This window comes from Pterocles gutturalis, unplaced genomic scaffold (genome assembly GCF_000699245.1).
Source record: "Pterocles gutturalis isolate BGI_N339 unplaced genomic scaffold, ASM69924v1 scaffold40875, whole genome shotgun sequence".
Lineage (NCBI taxonomy): Eukaryota > Metazoa > Chordata > Aves > Pterocliformes > Pteroclidae > Pterocles > Pterocles gutturalis.
This window is the reverse complement of record NW_010144779.1, coordinates 24,275-43,505: the sequence shown is the minus strand read 5'-3', so window position 1 is coordinate 43,505 and position 19,231 is coordinate 24,275. Positions and strand designations below refer to the sequence as shown.

General features: G+C 38.3%; 1 protein-coding gene across 1 annotated transcript in view; it reads left to right on the top strand.

Annotated features, from left to right (window-relative positions):
• Positions 1–19,231, top strand: part of LOC104470331 (rho GTPase-activating protein 12-like) — a gene marked incomplete at its 3' end in the record, with an annotated part of 51,487 nt that overhangs the window by 8,517 nt on the left and 23,739 nt on the right.

Genomic DNA, 19,231 nt, shown 5'->3' with positions numbered 1-19,231 from the left:
TTTCCCTGCTAAAAGGAAAAAAGGGTTTTCCCCCTGCCACTGATGATCTATCAGCATAACTTGGCACTATCCATATTAATTCCTGGTTATTGCATCCAATTCAAAGAGCTAATAGATCGCTGCCATGCAGAACTGCATTGTGCTTTAGACACAGGGGACTATATATGTGTGTATATATGTATATACATATTATTATCTCTGTACAATTATATATAGATATAAAAAATGAGGGGCCACTGTTCTGTTTCTTGATAGCACTTTGATCTTGATTTGCACCTCATACAGTGCAATTACCAGCCTTAAACTCCTTCACAAAAGCTTCATGAGATGTAACTATCAGTATTGTCCCTTTTTAAAAAAAAAAAAAAATCCTCCAATTAAGTCCCTTTGTCCTGGCTGTGACTTCGTCCTTATCCTCCCTCCTAGGTGCTGCACTCTAACTTTTAATGGCATCTTCATGCTACCCTAAGGCCCTGTGTTTTCATACTGCAACCTGTGTCACTCAGTGCTCGCGCCCACAGTCTGTGCCAGAGGACTTCATTGCTTCCTCCCAGGCCTGCTTTTCATAGCCAGGCTCTGTGGCTGCCTTGCTTTAGGTAGGGAGCCGGAGCCTGAGCTCTTGGAGAAGAGGAGCTGTGGCCCTGCCAGCGTTGTCCTGCTGACCCTCTGCTGATCGCTCCGTCACTCACTGAGTTCGGCCACTTGTGCTTGTGCCCGTGGCAGATCCTAATCTGTCATCCATTGCAGCCTTCACAGTAACAGGGTTGCAGCCTCAGCTTCACTTCCTTTCCTTCCTCTTGCCTTTGCAAACTTGAAGGGTTATTCTTCATGGGACTGCCTGAGAAGAGTGAACATTCAGGGTGACGGAAGTAAAACTTCAGAGATATTTTTTCTTGTTATTCTTCCAAGCCCTTCTCACAAGGAGAAACCTGTCTCAGTTCTTTCTCATCCCAAGTTGGAGAACACTTGTTCTTATAGCAGAGTGTGTGGGTTGCGATGCACCAAGGTGTAAATTTTCCTTTAAGTTTGTTTACTTTTCAGTTAACTGTATGTGTAAAAGCTGTATTGGGTCCCTTTTTGCTTTTTCCTACTTCATAAGTTGCTATTGTAATCATTAGTTGAGCAAAACTTGGATATGTGCTTGTGCTTGGTTTTTTTTTTGTACCTTTTTCTGGTTTTCCATAAAAGAAAAAAAATGTGCTTTGCTAAAATCTAGCTCTAAACTCTTTTATTCTTCTTTTCTTGCTTTGTAAAGCTCTAAAGCCTCAACAGATTTTGTCCAAATTTAGTGTGATGATACTCCATAGAGCATTTATGAGGGCTGCAAGACAGTGTAGTTTCCAGCTGCTGCATGCGTTTTGCATGCTGTTTATTAAAACAAATAAAGGGAATGTTATGGGTTAAGAAGATGTCACACTGATAATTTATTTCTTTGTACCTGATTTCTGAGGAAAGGTTTGGACTGTAGCTTGAAGGACTGTATTTAAATACCGCATCCTGAGGTGTTCTCAGGAATAACATACGCTTATCCTGCTCAACTTCATCTTCTCGCAGTGCCTCCTTACCATCTGTCCAGAAACTGTGGCTTTGCTTCACCTTGTATTGTATTTATAAACTGTGATTTGAGTGCTGAGGACTAGGGTTCTGTGTTGTCCTTGGTATGGTTGGATCTGGGCTTGAGTGCGGCCTCAGAATTCCCCAAATAATGAATCCTTTTATATCTTCTTAATTGTCATTGGGGAAAAAATGCTGGTTCGATGTCTAATTTTATTGAAAAAAAGTGTTAGTTGCAAACTTAGTGTAACACCTGTTTTAATGTTGAAACACAAAATTAAGTGACAAAAGTATACTTACGCTGGATAGTGAATTGCAGAAATTGCTGTTCATAAAAATGAAAGCTCTTGCTAGTGTAAGGAAAATAAACGGGAAGAAAATGCAGAAATGCATGGCTGAGTGTTTCATGCTTTCTGCCCTGAAACTGGGTGCCAACAAACTGTCTGGAGGTAAAGAGAAACAGACTAAGAAATATGGTCAAAGGATAAATATGTATGTTTTCAGTTGCTGTAGGGGAAAAAGGATGCAACCTGGATGAGATTCCTATGAGAAATCTATTGCTTTGCTCAGTTCTGCTGTAAGCAGTACGTGTAGCCTGTTGCTGAGCATTTACGGGATTTTGAGGTGGTCTTTAACAGTACAATTGTGTCCTTGCCTTTTAGCATTAAAAAAAAAAACAAAAACACGAAAAAAAAAGCAAAACAAAAAAACCCCCACCAAACACAAAAAAAAAAACCACCAAAAAAAACTTCAAAAGTCATCTTAAAAGATCTCTTAACTTCTTCAAGTTATGTATGGTGGATTGGATGTATTTCTAAAAATATTCATCCTACTGTTTGGCACACTTTTGCAAAGTGGAATCCCGATGTTAATATTAGAGTGAATGTAGCCTGTTCTAGCTCAGTAAAAAGTTGAGAATTAAAAAATATCTTAGAAGCAGCATGGCATAATTACTAACAGGCTTCTTTGTGTGGTCTTAAACAGCTACTAAAGGAAATATTCCTACTTTGCTCACATTTTTAAATAACTCATATAAATATGCCAACTACCAACACTTACTTTGTTCATACTATTATGTCTTTTAAGGCAAAATTTTAAACTGAAGTCTTGACTTAAACTGTTGTGTGTATGTCTTGTCTGGCATGAGACTTGGCTTCTACTTCATCCTTTATTGCCAGAAGAAAATGTTAGGCATGATGGAATAGTAGATGTTGTCTTAAATCACTAAAATACTTGGGCTTGACCATGAGTTCAAGCAGCCCTAACAAAACTTCAAAGTTTTGTGTGCTGGAGCATATATACATTGTGGAGGCAGGGTTGTCTGAATTTAGAAGGACCTGTGACATTTAGTCTTAATTCTTCATATCTTCCCCCCCCCAATGATGGACGGTAATATATGTGTGATTTTTATAGTTTCTTTGGAGACTTCAATATGCAAACTTAACAGCTGATGTATGTATATTGGAGGTGACAATACATAAGCAGTCAGCTTCTAGTCCTGTTAAGAGCCCAAGTTATAATGAGAATTTAATTTTAAAATGCTTTTCCAGTGGAGCTGTGAACTGCATTGCCATAAGTGCCAAATCAGAAATATTTTTCCTAGTGAGAGGGGTTTTAAGCACAACACATCTATAGTATTGGAAAAAACAGGAAATTTATTCATTTTAGTGCCAAACGTTTTTTTCCTCTTTTGCTTTTTGCCTTAAGGTCTGTTTGCTTCAGGCAAGCTGATGGGGAATGTCTTACTCCAAGCTACTGGGAGACACTAAGGATGTCAAAGAAATTCAGTGTCCTAAAATACCAAAGACTCCTTTGGAAATCAAATTGCTGTCTGCTCTACAGTGACTTTGTCTTGCACCTTCTTTCTACAAAATCTTGCTGTCTGTTGTGCAACCCACTAATTACATTCAGCGTTATACAGTGAACATGTGAGAGAATACTGGATCTGAATGCAGATTTAATAAAGGATGATCCAGTACAGGGACTGGTGGTTTTTAAACATGGGAAAGTCTAATGTGTTCACTATTGATTGAAACCTGGCAGGTGCAAATGAGTTTTGATTTTAATTAAATTTTAGATAATCTGTTTTAATAGTGAGTTAAATGAATGTGAGAGCTTAACATCTAATTTTAATTTAACCTTTTAAAAGGTTACCTGTTAGTTGAAACTATGGTTACATATGTGTAAAATTATGAATAGTGTGTGAAAGTGGCTTTTGTATCATCTGTATACTTCAGTGATGCTTGAAGGAAGGTTTATGTGGAGAAAGAATCCTATGGCAACAAGCTACCAAAGCCATATCAAACAGCTTCTTGTTCCAAATCCTTTTCAAGTTGGGGGATCTTTTAATATTAAAACTTATTATGCTAAACATCTCAACAAAGGCATACTTTATGACAAGAGTGACTTTTTAAAAATTGATTTAATTTTGTAACTTCTTGCTGCTACTAGATCTGTTTTGTTATGATGTGCTAGTTAACGGCCAAAAGCTCTGTGCTGCCTTGGTGAAAGGCAGCATAAAACTTCAATTTCTGCTCAATACAGATGATTCTGTATGCTAAGATGTAAAGTATGCATGCATGTTCTTACCAGGGTTTAACGGTTTAACATCTTGTAACTCATCCTGCATTTCTCTGATAGGAGTGATGCCTTCGTTGTAGGTTTTGTTATGGTTGCTGTACTGTTGCCATACCGGATTGTTTGCCCATCCTCTAATCCCCCATTTCAATGGCATTCTAAAAGGCACAGCTATTAATACTTCCAGTAAGTGTTATTTAGAAGATACAGGTAATCACTCGACGTACTCAGCTGCCACTCTTGTGAAGACAAAAACAGTTGGAATAATGTTAGCCTAAAGCCTGATCCAGGTATTGAAAGCTTCCCAATAAGCTTTATATTTTTAATACAGCAGTTGTACTAGATGTGACTGAACAGCAAGGTCTTCAATCATAAAGCAAAATAAGCTCTATTTATTGGCAGCGGTGTTGCAGAAAGCTCTCTGGGCAGCTGGCTGACCAACCTGCAGCACTCTTTGTTTACAGCTGCTCGTCGGACCTGGAACATGGAGCGCCTACAATGCCTTGCAGGTGCCTGTAATTCACCTTTTTAGAAAAGCTCAATGAAAATGTCTCTAGAAAACAGCATAGAAATCAATGGCATACTGTTCTTTTGAAAACTCGTGTACAATAATTTTAAATGCTTTGAAAAATGTGTTTTTCTGTCTGGCTTATTGATGGCAAATTATTGTTTTTTCCAGAAATAGTAATGCTTTAAATGTCACTTGTGATATTCTACTTTAGCAAGAATCAAGCAAATACAATAAATATCTACAGGTGCATAATTTGCTGGGGACCCCAGTAGAAAAATAACACACCCTTTACCCTAGTGTATATTTTTCTTGGAGACTCACAGTAAGTTCAGCTTCCATTCAACCTGTGCTTTCTGCAGCTGAACAGCTGCTTTCTGTCAGCTTTCAAGGACAGCTCTATGTGCTGAGCTTTGCTATATACTTTAGTGTAGAAATTTTTAATACATACATGTCCTTAAAAGCATTTTTTTTTCAATAGCTTGGCAGATAGTACTGCCATACTTTATTATACTTGTAGTTTCAATGAGAATGTTCTCTAAAGGCTGGTGGCTCCAGCTGATCTGCCGAGTGCTGAGCATGGAATTATAATTCAGCAGCATGGGGAGGGCCGTGTTTGCTGTCGCCAGCGGCAGGGCACTGCTTACTGCATGTTGCTTAATCAGCATGAAACTATTAGCAAATTCTTGCCATCTCAGCTATAATGTGTACTGCTAATAGGTTGGCTTTATTGCATAGGATAGTAAAAAAGCCTGGAATGTTTTAGCAATTTTAAGTAGCATAACATTCCTCTTAATGGCATTTGACAGCATTTTCTAAACTCCCTCATGTTGTATAACAAGAGTACTGTAAATGCATTCCTGTGTGCTAAGTTCTGGTGACTCACTTGTGTCTTTTTCTAATGAAAGTTTTCTTATGTGAAAGCTTTTGACATAAATTTAATTTTTAATGTCTTATATAAAATAGATTGTTCACAACTAAAGCGTCTGTATAATTAGTTCGTTTTAACGTACTCTTAATTTTGTCAGAAGACTTTGAAAGTCTTACTTCAGTCAACTCTTCACCCCCCCCGAAGTTTTGTGAGGTTTGTTTTGTTTTGTTTAAATTTCCCCGCACCTCCAGTATTTTAGGACCTGCTTTGTAGTCTGGGGTATGCAGTGCATAGGGGGTTAGCGTCACCTCTTTCAGTCGGACCTTTGGCAGTAAGTTCCAGAGAGGGTTAGTGCCAGATATCTAAACCTGACTTTTTCCTCTCTGCCTTTTGCTTGAGAGGCAGTATTTTTTTTTTAATGTCAGTTTAATATCTTCATTTTAGTGATAAATCGGAATGGATCTCTGATATCTAGGGATTGGGACAATTTTAATTTTTAGTTGTCAGCAGTGACAAATGGTGTTGCATGGCAGAAAGCCAATTTAATTATGTCAGTTTATCTTACTACTTTTAATAATTTGTCAATTTATCTTATAATCATGGGAGATTTGAGAAGGGGTGCTGTTTCCCCGTGTCCCACCTTGGTACTGGACAGACTGCACAGATAGCCTGCGTGGTAGGCAGGGACGTGGTGAAGAACACAGCTTCCTATTTTTATTGAGGGGTCTGGTTCACTTACAGCTGTGTTCACTCATTTCTTTCATACATCTGAGAGTCTTATCTCACTCCTGGAGCCAGACTTTGAGAGAGGTTTTTACAGTCTTAATCCAGATGTGCTGCTCATAGTCAGAATGCCTCTAGTTTGAATGTGATACCGTATGTGGGAAGACCAGATGTCATCTTTATGATCAGTGCGTCTTTAGCAGACCCTGACTGGATTGGTCTAGCGTCTTGTGTTGAACAGATAGTTCCAAGCCTTTATGTGAGAAATTTCAATTTAGCGTGTCAAATGTTAGGGGGCTGTTTTTTTTAACTTTCTTTTTGAGTTATCAAAGATACAGTCAGGGGTAATTGTAATGACTTCATAGTCTGATATATACCTTAAATTGTAAAAAAAGTTACAGTGAAACAGAGGAAATACTTCTGTTGACCATGTTAATTGTCAGTCCAATCTATAAATGTTTTCATCTCAATATACCCCACCAAAATGGGTGCTTTAAAAAAATATATCCTGAACTACGTTATGGGGAACTTGACTGATGTGCTGTGCTGTTCAACCTTCCTTCATTTCAGTTTTCATGCTAGTGTACAGTTGGAAGTACTAAAGTGGAGCTGCTTCGTATTAAGTAGATTTGAGGAGTCAGAAAATAAAATACATATTTCAGTTTGGTTACTGGAAGCTTTATGTGAATTCTTGAAGCACCTATTTAAAATTGGGCAGCTTTTCTATGGAGTGGGCCTGTAACCTCTTGATTCTTACGGAGCTTGAGCACTAATCCATATGGCTGCCTGTTCAGCAGTAGTCATGCTAGCCTGGCAGTGGACATACTTTCAGTGTTTTGTTTATGTCCTTTGTCATAATTTTTAGTTGAATGTTAAGGTAGGATTTTTTTTTTTTTAAACTTGAATTACTCAATAGCCCATGTAGGTGGTAAGGGACCATTAGAACCTGTTCTGACACCTCTTTTGTAACACATACCAGAAAACATCATAGAGTAATTTTCTGTGTGAAACCTATAACTGTTATGTTTAAGGGAGATTGCTGGAGGAGGGGAGATACTCAGATTTAGGTTTGGCTTTTGAGGGTGGATGGCTGTGCTGATCTTCTGGGGATAGACTTAGTCCATTGTTGAGGAACCCATTTGTTGTTCTTCTTTGAATACTCTGGCATAAACTTTAAAGTTTCTAGACCACATGACACTGCCTCAGTAGTCCCTTCACTGATTCTTTCATTTAAGATACCATACACATACTACAGGCTGTATGCACTGATGGGATTTTTGTAGTTCTTTCTTAATTGCTGTAGTATACAATCCACAGAATTTTTTTATCCTAATGACTACATTGAAATTATACTTGAACTGCAAATAATACAACTAACTGGTTCTGAACAGGTAAATACTGAAGTTTAGATTGCATTGCTCCTACTCAGAAGCTTAAAAAAAGGCCAAACAAAAGCCCCAAAGCCCAGTTCACTTTGGTTGCAAGGCCTCTTATTTTGTATTACAAAATGCAACTTGTTTCGTCATTTGCTGTTTGCAACTTCTCAGAGAAGACTAGTAGTGACTGGATGTTTCCTGTCAGTGCTGCAGCTGTGGGAGCAAACCAGGGGGAAATGGCCACAGGTCTCAGTGAAACTGCGCTTCATTAAATGTGTGGGGTTTGCCACCTCATCTAACTTACAACAATGTGGGGGTTTGGTGTGTGGGTTTGGTTTTTTTTTTTTTTTTCCAAATTGTACCTGGCAATTGACTTAAGCAGCTCAATTTCTGAGGCCTATGAAGTGATAATCCATAGTCAAGGAAGAATAATTGAAGCACAAGCATTTCTAGTTGTCCGGCACATTTCAGGATATTGCTTTGGGGATTTAAATTCTGTACTGGAAAGCTTTTTACTATAGAGGTGATTTCACTGCCTTTGTGAACATCTCTGAACACGGAAGTGGGTTTGTCTGTTGTTGAAACTATGTACTCTGAAAAATCCATGTATTAATCCCATAAAGTATGGTGTTGTGTATATTTTCCTGTCTGGTTGGTTTTGCTGCCATCTGATTCTTTTTTTTTTTTTTTTTTGGTTAACCACTTTGTGAACAGGACAGGAACCACTGTGGGGTTGATGTGACTGAATAATAGGGGGCATGTCCTTATTTTTCTGAAATCTGAGAAGCTTGAATATCCAGAACCCATCTCTTGGATCTGTGGGGATGACTGCAATTGGAAGCAGAAGCCTCTTGGTTTCGTAGAATCACAGAATGGTTTGGGTTGGAAGGGACCTTAGAGAACATCTAGTTCCAACCCTCCTGCCATGGGCAGGGACACCCTCCACTAGCCCAGGTTGCTCAAAGCCTCATCCAGCCTGGCCTTGAACACCTCCAGGGAGGGTGCATGCACAACTTCCCTGGGCAACCTGGGCCAGTGGATCCATAGTATTTTCTTCAACCTGGAGCAAAACTTGTCCTCAGCCTTTTTAGGGGGGAAAAAAAATACATATGTGTGTGTGTCTGGCTATCTATCTATCTGTCTTCCTTACTGGTATGTTTCTGAATGTTTTATCACTTTCTGGGATGTAACCTGCTAAGTTTTGATATACCCTGGAGGTTTGCAGATGAGAGGAAAACATAGCGTCTTTTCTTGCTTAAACTAAGATATCCCACCATACTTGAACCAAGTTTTTCTACTAAAAAGTAGTATTAGTAATACGTTTTTTTAATTTTGCATGAAGTGACTATAAGCACTCTGAACAATGTACTGTTCCTATTTTTGTTAAAAATAGAATAAAAACTGACAGACACAGCAGTCTAGCATACCTAAGACTATACATACATTATTCCTTTGCCTCACTACACTTTCCATTCCATCTCATCTGATGACAACCATGGCAAAGGTATCCTTTTTCTTTCTGATTCCATAAGGAAATATATTAGATGCGGAGTGATAGGCATTTTTTGGTGCTTGTTCACACAGACTGGTGGAAGACCTTCAGCATTGCCAGAATTGGTGAGTGCCGCTGGTAAGCGGGCAACTCGTGCCCTAGTCTGTGCAACAGCCGAGTTGCTTAGGTGTGCTTATTTTGCAGTTACCTTGGTTTACCTGTTGCCAGAGATAGTCATAATGAGTAAAGCTTATAATCAAGTTTTATCTTGTAGTTGCATCAGCCATCAGCATGATACCCTTTTTCCTGTGGTTGGAAGGGCTTGGATGGCTGTATGAAAAAAAAGTTTTATTTTATATTGCACATATAAAGTATTGCATGGATAATATTTTAGGTTAAAATAGTTTTTCTTGAAGTACTAACAAAAGTACTTTCTTCAGAGATCAGTTTTTTCACTCCAAGTGGAGCACTTAAGCTAGTGAGCAAGATTGTATTCTTCTTTTCACTCTTATCATTTATACTACTACTGTGCTCTGTAGTGTGAGGTGACAGGAAGAGCTGTCCTTATTCAGCTTAAAAACCTTTGTTATTTTATGTCTGAGCTACTTTTAAGGCACTTCTTCCTTTGAAGGCATGAGGCCTCTACTACTTTAGGTATGTTCTTTAATGCTCTGACCACTATAGGACTATATTGCTTGTTCTTATAGGCTATTGATTTTTCTTATGAAAAAACAAGGACTTAAGCCCAACATTTCACTTGTACAGTAAAACAGCGTCTCACTGTACATTTTTAATAGCTTGCTCTATTTGTTTCTAATTTTGGGAGTAAATGTGCTGCCTTTCAGGATGAGGGTTGCGAATGTGTGAAGCTGTACAAAACCTTGTGGGAGTAATAAAACCAGAGAAGAAGTCCGTTGTAGTTCTTTCTCACTGCGTAGGGACAGAAGCAAGAATGACAAAAGTGCTACTGAAAGTTGTTGATTAACCTGCAGTTGAACCTTCAGGGAAAGTTCGCTATTTTCCTGATTAGGCTGTTGCAAGGTTTCATTCCTTCTACCTTGCTTCTTTCCATACCTAAGTAACTTTATTTTTTTTTTTAAATTTAGACAGTGGTTTTTTTTTCCAGTCCCTGGCAGAAATAAACAACTCTTTACTTATTACTGTCTCTATAACTGATTCCATTTTAGATGTTTGAAGATCATTCCTTCTTGTAGCCACCTTTGGGGTTTAATGATGCAGCTAAACCCTCCCTTAGAGCTCACAGGTTCTGAAAGAGAAGGTCCTGCTCTCCTGTCTCCTAAGTTAGTCAGACACTTCAAAGGCATCTCTGACTGACCTTGCAGTGATCTGTGAACACAGAAAGGGTCTAAATATGGGTTTTTGTTTGTTTGCTTTTTGTTTTTAAAGTCTCAATGGGGTTAATTTACTACTGTTCTAATTTCTTCCCTCAATTTGCTGCAAGGTCACTTCAGCATCACAGGGGTGAGGGAAAGGAGGATGGGGTTGTTCCTCGTGGAAATGGGTGGCCAGTAGACCAGCTTATCTGTGTCTTAAAACTGTATCAGTAGTCTTTTATTTTCTGAAACAAATGAATTTGTGTTTTTTTTCTTGTTTTCTAAACATTGAGTTGTTGGCTGAGTCCTTTGAAATGTACGCTTTATTAATTTGGTGTCAGGAACTGAATTAGCTGAACCTTTGCTATAAGCAGAAGTGTCACTGTAGCTTCGGCCTTTCTGCACAAAAGAAATTATTTGCTTGTGTCCATGGGGAGTTAGGGTAACTAATTCATTTAAAATGGCAAATTACTTTTCTCTTGGCTTCCCTTTCTGCTAAGATAAGTCAACCAGTTTTTCCAAAAGGAAAAAGAGCAAAAAAAAAAAAAGGTGGGTTTTTTTTCCATACATGAGAGCCATCAAAAATTTGCCTGAAATTAGAAATATGGAAACAATCACGACTTTGTGTGTACAGACTTAAGAACAGTTACATCCTGAGATTCGTATTTCCCTAACCTAGGTCTGTTTTATGTTAGAGTACAAATAAATTACTTGATGAACAGGTTTTGTCATAATTTTTCTAGACTTTGGATGTGTAATTTGATTTTTGGTTTGTAGAGGTATAGAGCTAGCATGACAGTATGTAAAATATGGTTCTTCGAATAACATATTTTGAAACTGTATAGCCATCCCTAGAATGTACTTTTCAGATGATGCTGTTTATAAATTGGGCAGTATTGACACTTGTGTCTCAGGTTTTTAGTATAATGTTTATGGAAGTTAATGTAACAAACAGCTACACTGTTTTCTGAAGGGATTACCTTTTTATTCCCAAGTGGGACATTCTAATCAAGGAAACTGCCCACTGGAGATTTGGGGCACATGAGTAGCACACTACCTTGGGAATAGTAGTTGCAAGTAATAAACTCAGGGAAAGCACTGAGAAGCAGATGTGGAGGGCAGCAGCTGCCTATTAACTGTATGAAGTACAGCTGCCTGGGTATTCAGGAAAGGATAGAGCTTACCAGTTGCACAGCAGAATATATAATTGTTAATATATTAGTAAGGCAAGCCAACAGAAATCATTCTAATATCTGATTTCATACTATACCCTGGTTGCTTCCTAGGCCAGTTAGCTGTGTTAGTCACTGGGGTTTGCTGCCTTAATTTATTCCCATATTTCTGCTCTACCAGTAAGTGTGCTGATACGTTAGTGTTGCTCGTACTGTTTGAATACTGATGCTGTTCTGCAGCTGCATATGTTATTAAAAACTTTTAAGCATTGTGGTTCATAAGCTCAAGATATTTTTAAATTATTCTAACACCTAACAAAGAAATACTAGCATAACAAATGCTTGCAGAATTTGCTGCCACAAGCAACATCTAGTGAAGCAGAATTTCACACAAGTGAAATCTGCTTTTACAGCAGAGTAAAAGGACAACAGCTGTAAATTGTGTAGGAGTTCTGCATTTTCTTGTCAAGTGTTTGGAATTAAATACCCTTTCTGACAGAACACAGATTTGATGACTGCTGTGTTTTAGAGCTGTCTCTTGCAAATTTTTTTTTCTCTATTTTTCAAAAACATCCTCAATATTTGGAAAGTGAGCCATTAACATACACGTATATAGTTTTTAAATTCTTAATGTCTCTGGCTTTTTCCTTATCTTTCAAATAGTAGAATATTAGTTTTTGTTCTACTGAGTCACAGGGTTTTGGTCACGTGCATGGTAGTAGTTAGATTTCATTTTGTTTGGTCAAATGGTACTTAAGCTATCTTTCAGGCTTTTGCGCTTGCCCAGTAATCCAACTTGGGAATCTTACAAGAGGTGATGTTTACTTTCCCATCTGCACTTTCCGTGGGTGTGTGGCTTTATGTAAGCACTGGACCCTCAAAAATACACTTAAATGCTATGGGATCTGTATTTTTGAAAATGTAAATTGTAGAAAAAATTGCTATTCAGTTTGAAGTGACTTAACTAATGGAAATTTTTTCTTGACCTTTGAGCTATTATGAGTTCAAATAACACCATTCCCCCACCCCCCCTAAACTTAATAGGAGCTGACTTTTTAAATGTGCTGTGGTACTGTAATGGTGACAACATAGAAGTCTTCCATGAAGATGTTAATAATCTGTTTTAAGAAAATACTTTGACCTCTCTGAGGCGTGTGAGTTGTGCAGCTATACATTAAATCAGTTAAAACAGTAAATTGCTTGTTAGGTGGGGACTCTCCAGTACTCCTGAAACTTCTAAGAGATTATTCTGCTGTATTGGTAATTCTGCTGTAACACTTCTAAAACAACTGAAGAACTTGTTTTGCTCTTGTGATATTGCCATATGCCAGCTGTTGGCATATTACAGAACAGTTTTCCACTGGAGAAAAAAAAAAAGCACATTAGGTTTTCCTAGTGTTTTCTTAGTGTCCTACTGTCTTACTTTTTATAATCCTTGAGAGACACTGCAAGTGATTCCTAGCAGCTTTATTGTTCACAAATCTGCATTGAGACATGTACTGTGGTCTCCCCAGAGGTCAAGAACTGACACTGGTTGAACTAAAACACAGAATAAACGTGGTGTTTCTACTAGTATTGTTGAAACGTCCTTATTACAGAACCAACTTGAGACCACTTGGAGGTGGAGGAAAAATAGATGTGTACATCTGCTACTGCAAGGTATGTCCAGGTTGTTCAGGATGCTGGCTTAATTTCTGAAGTAGGTTACAGATACTACATTATGTCTGTTGAAAGTATCAGTGTTTTATATGGTGAACAGGGTAAAAAAAGGAGTGAAGGACATTTACTGGCTGACTTTTCAATGTTGCTAAATTTGGCTACTCTTTCCTAATGGGGGTAAGCTTGCTGTGCTTGCTGTGTAAGCATGTATGAAGTAAAGTGTTTTCATATGGTATTTAAATTTTCTACTATAGGAAAAGCAGCTTTGTCTATATCCTGGGACAAAAGCTTTTTTATGGAAGGGAGAAGCTAGACTGTGCGAGTGGCAAAGTACCAGTATGGTAAACACTGTCATCTTTGTGCGTGTTTTACAAAGGATCCCATTGTAACATCTTATTCCCTTTTTAAAAAATATTTCACATCACTGTTACAATCCTTCGATCAATTGTATACTTTCTTTTATTGCTATAAACTTCCTAAGTTCATATGTAATAGTTTTGCTTACTGAGATAGATGTTCCTGAGCACTACAGGAATGTGAATGGGAAATCTGTAGAGTGTACAGGAAAAAACCAGGTTTTCCATCAATTTTCTTTGATCGGTCGCTTATGAAGGATGATCTGGGAGTGTTGTCACTGGTACTCTGACACCACCAGCTGCTTGCCTCTGTAGCTCTGTAGGAGCCCTCCTGCTGCAGCCCCTTTCCACTTCTGTTCATAAGTGCTTGTGAATGGGATAGAAGAAGCCACCTCTTGGCTTTCCTTGGTGCAGGACTTTTGCAGTACAATTTAATGAATCATTGTGTTGATGAGTATGAAGATAATTTAAATAACTTTTTTTGGGCTACCGAGAAGAGGGAATGTATTTAGTTTTAGAGTTTTTTCCTATGCATCTAGATTTATTTTTTAAAATTGATTAGGCATTAAAATATAACCAGATAAAGATTTATATTTTTGGCAACTTTGTGAACTTTTGTGTGTGTGTGTTATGGGACAGCTAAGGCAGAAGGGAACTTCAATGGCTCAAATAACACGTGTATTCTGGCAGAACATGATGTCCTATGTATTAAGACTCTTCGTTTCATAATCCAGTTTCATAAAACAAAATATTACTAGACGTATTTCTATTAAAACAAATTGTATGTGAATATCTCCAGAAATAGAAGAAGGCTCAGCATCTAGTTCAGTTTAAGTAAAATGCAAAATTGACCGAAAGATAGAATTAGTGGTAGTAAATCAGATGCTTAGTTTTACTGGTTTCAATGTGATGGAAAGTTATTGGATAGCCATTTAAAAAAAATAATTACTTTGAATATATCTGCTTAATTTTTAAATGGGACATTTTAAGCATTTTAACAGCCTTCACTAGGCAAATAAATGTCAATGATTTGTATGGGATGATTTTAATTCTACATGGCTTTGTGATGCATTTAATTTGTTCTTATGACTTTATAATGGCAATTCGACTGAACATGAGAACTTCAGTGCAGTTTAATATTTGCACTAGGCTAGCTTGTCTGAAATTTATAGTTAGCTGTTAACAGGCTTATAATATTTACTGTCATGTGTTCCTTACACTTACAGAGTGAGTTATCCAGTTAAAGTTGGAGGAGGTTAGTACATAAAAAAATTGTTTGGGTTCCCATTGCAACTTGGCTTGTCAGTTTAGTTTTCTGTCTTCACCTCTGATGTAGTAGAGAACTTGCTGAAAAATCTCCCTCATGGATTTTTGGGCATTACAGCAGCTTTTAAATGTGCCTGAATGTATTAGAAAGAAAGTAGGATCCAGAACATGTTTGCAAGAACATAAGCTAAGAGGAGAAAGAGGAAGGAGGAGATGAGCTAATTATTCCAGTGAAGCTGTCATTTCATGAAAATGAAACTGTAGAGTATTTGAGATTTCTTTTATATAATTCCTGTTGAATAAAGCTGGTATTGAAGTCCCAGGCCTTTCTAAAAGGACAGTGGCAATTCCTTGGCAAGAAGCTCGGTTGTTGAGGGAACTGGGATGCTTCGTTCCCTGTCTTGGGCTATTGTGGGATGTGCCTCTTCTCCTTTTGCAGCTTGCTGATGCAAAAAGCTGGTATTCCCTTGTTTTCCTCCAGTGTATTGCTATTATTTTGAATTAGTATGGACAATCTGTTGCTCGTAACTTCATAGAGAGTATTAAGATGAGATTTGCTTTTTATTTTTTTTTTTCCTTTTTAGCAGCTACTTTCAGCAATCCAAAGGCTGCTACTGAAATGGAAGCTCTTAATTTCAAGCTCATAGCACTAGGAAAAGCTGCAAAGGGAGGAACAACAACTAAAGCAGTTCATTTGTAAATGAGGGAGAATCGGGTGTTGGGTCATGTTTCACAGGCTAGCGTTGCAGTCATTCTTTAAGCAGTTGTTTTCTAGAAGTTTTTGTCTTGGATTTAAGTGCTGTAAAAGGAGAAAGGTAATTGCCAGTTTCAAGCAAAATCCTGTTTTCTGACTTTTGATGGCTGTCATCTTCGATGCAGTATCTTCTCGTTGTGTAAAAATAAACCAAAAGCATTTTTAGGTGGTGGATAGGGAAGAAATCTCTAGTCTTACACTGTTGGAGTGCACTGAACCTTTTTTTAAAGTTTGCTTTAATTTTGAACCATTAAAGAAATACTGCCATCTGAAAAAAGCCATTCGTATAAGGTAACATTAAAATTTAAGGTATCCTCTGAGAAGCTGATACGCATTTTGGTAATGAAAAGTGCCTTGTGAAGTGCAGTAAGTTTGCTTTTCATTGCACTGAGTTCAAGTGTTCAGAAGCCTGATAGCCTATCTGCGGCCTTTGTTGAAAATGTTGACTGTTCATTCAGAAATGATTAACAGGTTGTTTTATTTTAAGGCATGTATCTGCTCCCTCCTGTGTCAGTACAAAAACTGTGTTCTGAAAAAGCTGTGTGTACAATCCCTATTGGTCCTATTTGTTGTGTGTTGATCCTGTAAACTCTTGTCTTGCCTGCATTAAGCTCTCTTCCTTATCAATTCGCTAGCGAACTTTTCTGTGAGACTGAACTTAAATATGGCAGATTTCTGAAGTATTAAAGTACAGAGCATTACTGAGCTCAAGGGGAGGACCTTAAATTAATGAAGTTGTCATAGTGCTTAGTGGGCTGTACAATTTTCATTCAAGTTGTAATGCTTTAGAAGTATTTCTGCTTTCTAATTTATCACTTTTCTAGCAAGAGTTCTTCACTGTTCTTAGCAGGAGAAAGCAATGTGAAAAAGTCTGAAACGCATATCAAATAGCAAAGGCGTGTTGAAATGTTTTGAGTATAAGGCATTTTGTGTGTGCATGCGTGGGCATGTTGAAGGATGTGTTCTTGTGATTCTGATAGTAAGAAGACAAGGAGTCTGTTTTAATTCCACGCTTATGGGCATTTGGAGCTCATTAGTGCAAAAATGAAGCTCAGGGAGTGAAGTTCTAGATGAAAGTCCTTGTGTACATACTGATCTGCTTAACATTTAGCATGCGTTTAAGTTTTCCTTAACTATGTATGTCTGGTTTTGGGAAAAGAGCTATGGAAGTGGTCTGGAACTTTTCTGATTTAGGTAATGCTTTATCTATTTGGAATTGGTAATGAGTTTGGTAAATGAAAGGGATAGAGTTAAATTAATATGCTTTTTGACTTGAAGCTATTAAAGGTTTTTGCAGAACACAGCCTTGAACACAAAGCAGTGATCTGAAATGAAACTGCAACGTGGTGCAGGGCCCGGGAGCTCTGCAGGGACATCTAGTGGGACCTGCCTTTTTCGGCAGGATGCTCCTTCCCGGGGAGAGTGACCTTCCTGCCAACACTGATGTAGAAAGTACACTAAAGTTAATTTCAGGAAACTGTGAGCCTTCTAAAAGCTCATTTTCTTATCAATAAATGAGAAATGCTTCACAAAATTAGCCTTGATGAGGTTGGGTGCTGTTGAACTGGGCATTATTCTAGGCACAGCAACCTACCTTGTTGCATGGCTCGAGGTATGAGGAAGTATTATGGTATGCTGTGTGGTTATTTAAAATAGTTCCTGATAAGAAAGTTGTATCCCTCAATGATGTACTTATGAGCTAAGCTGTGTGTTGTTGTTAGATTGATGGCTCGCTGAAAGCAGCAATTTACAGGTGCCTTTCAAAAATCTTGCAATTTTCCCCCCAAAAAATCTGAAGTGAGAGCAGCAGGGAATGGAAGTAGCTGGAGGCTTCGTTGGCAGGACAGTTAGCTGTCTTGTTTGTTGTTCAGGACAAAAGTTCTGGCTTTCCCTTGAAAACCAGAAATTGGTGTTTTGAGTTTGGAAGTACAAGGCATTCAGAAGAAACCCCGTCATTACACTTTCATGTTACTGTTTTAAGCTTAACTAGTATGCTTCCTGAGTTATGGGGCAGTACATTGGCCATGAGTTTCCAGTGTTGGCTTAGCACAGTTTGTCCTGCAGTTTCATCTGGAGTTGTCCTGGTTATAATACTGGAAACTTTGAAAACCTCAGTGTGAAACCTCTGAGCCATATTCTTCTCTGCTGCTTGAGAAAATGTTGTGGCATATTGTGCCATAGGCTCTCTATTTGGAAAATGCTTTTATTAATACACAGAACTGTTGTTCTAATAATGGTATTTCATTGCCTTAATTATAAAAACAACTGGCAAATGCAGGCCAGACAGCAAAGCCTTCGTATTGTCTTGTGTGGAAGAGCAGTTCCAGGAGGACACAAGCGTTGTGCAAGCCACCGGCCCCCGCCGCAGCGGCCAGGGCGCTTGGTGGTGCTGCTTTTGCCGCTTCCTTGAAATAGAGGAAGAACCTGAAGGTTTGTGCCTTCCCCAGTGCAGGTGCACGTTGTTGCTTCAAATGACAAGCCCGGTGGTTTAGTGGCAGGACAGTTTATGTGGGAAATACAGCTCTGCGGGCTGATGGGGAAGCAAATGCAGAACTATGCTCTTGAGTGATGACACCGGGGAGAGGCTTTGAGCGGCACCTGGGAGCTGATCAAGGTTACTCTCCCAGCATCTCAGGGAACTGAGGTTCAGCCCTGAAGCCGGGGCGGGGGGGTGGGTTGATGCTTTGTTCATAGTAGCATTCTTTATGCTGTTAGTGTTCTCAGAAGCAACTCTACGAAAGGCAGCCATTCTGGTCGTGTGTGTGTGTGTGTCCCCCCCCCCCTTAAAAAAAAAAAAGCCGGTGGGTTGAGACTTGGATAATACAAAAGTAGTCTTTCACTGTTTATCAAGTTGTGTAACAGACTTTTTTTTCCTTTGAATTAGGTAGAGGAGGATACTAATTGGTTTTGGCTCTCTGATTTTGCCAGTCCTGCAATTTTTTTTTCCCACTTGTGGTTTGCCTTAAAGATACTCTTCTTGCCCTATCTAGTAAGCTGTGTTTTCTTTTTTAAAGGCACACAAAACAAGTTTGTGCCTGTTTTAATCTCATTAGCTTCCTCTCTAGCTGTTTCCCCTTTTGGTTGTGGATATTGCCCATATTTGGTTCTAGCTATGGTGCAATCAGTTTATATCTGATTGTGTGGTCCAATATGCTGTCTTGCCTGAGCAAACCCTGATAATTTATGATTAGATGTGGCCTAGATTAGCAGTTTATGATTTTAATGTTTAAAAGGACATCATAAAAGATCTTTTGTGTAACGCAGCATGTTATTTTTTTCTGTGAAAGATGCAACAAGAGGCACAAGGACTTGGCTCCAGCAAAGTTTATGAATTAAAACCATGCAGGGGGAAGGGATGGTATAAATTATATAGTTCCTTCCTTTAGAGTGCCTAAATAACATGCCCTAAAATACAGAGGTGGCAGTGAATTACCAGAAAACTATTCCGTTTGGTTTACTAACAAGCTGCTTTCACAATCTTATAATCACAGCTTTTGTGGAAACACATGCTCTTATATAAAACCCACCAGGCAGAATATACTTTTATTATACTTTAAGAATTGAACATCTGAAAGTGTATTTTTCTCCT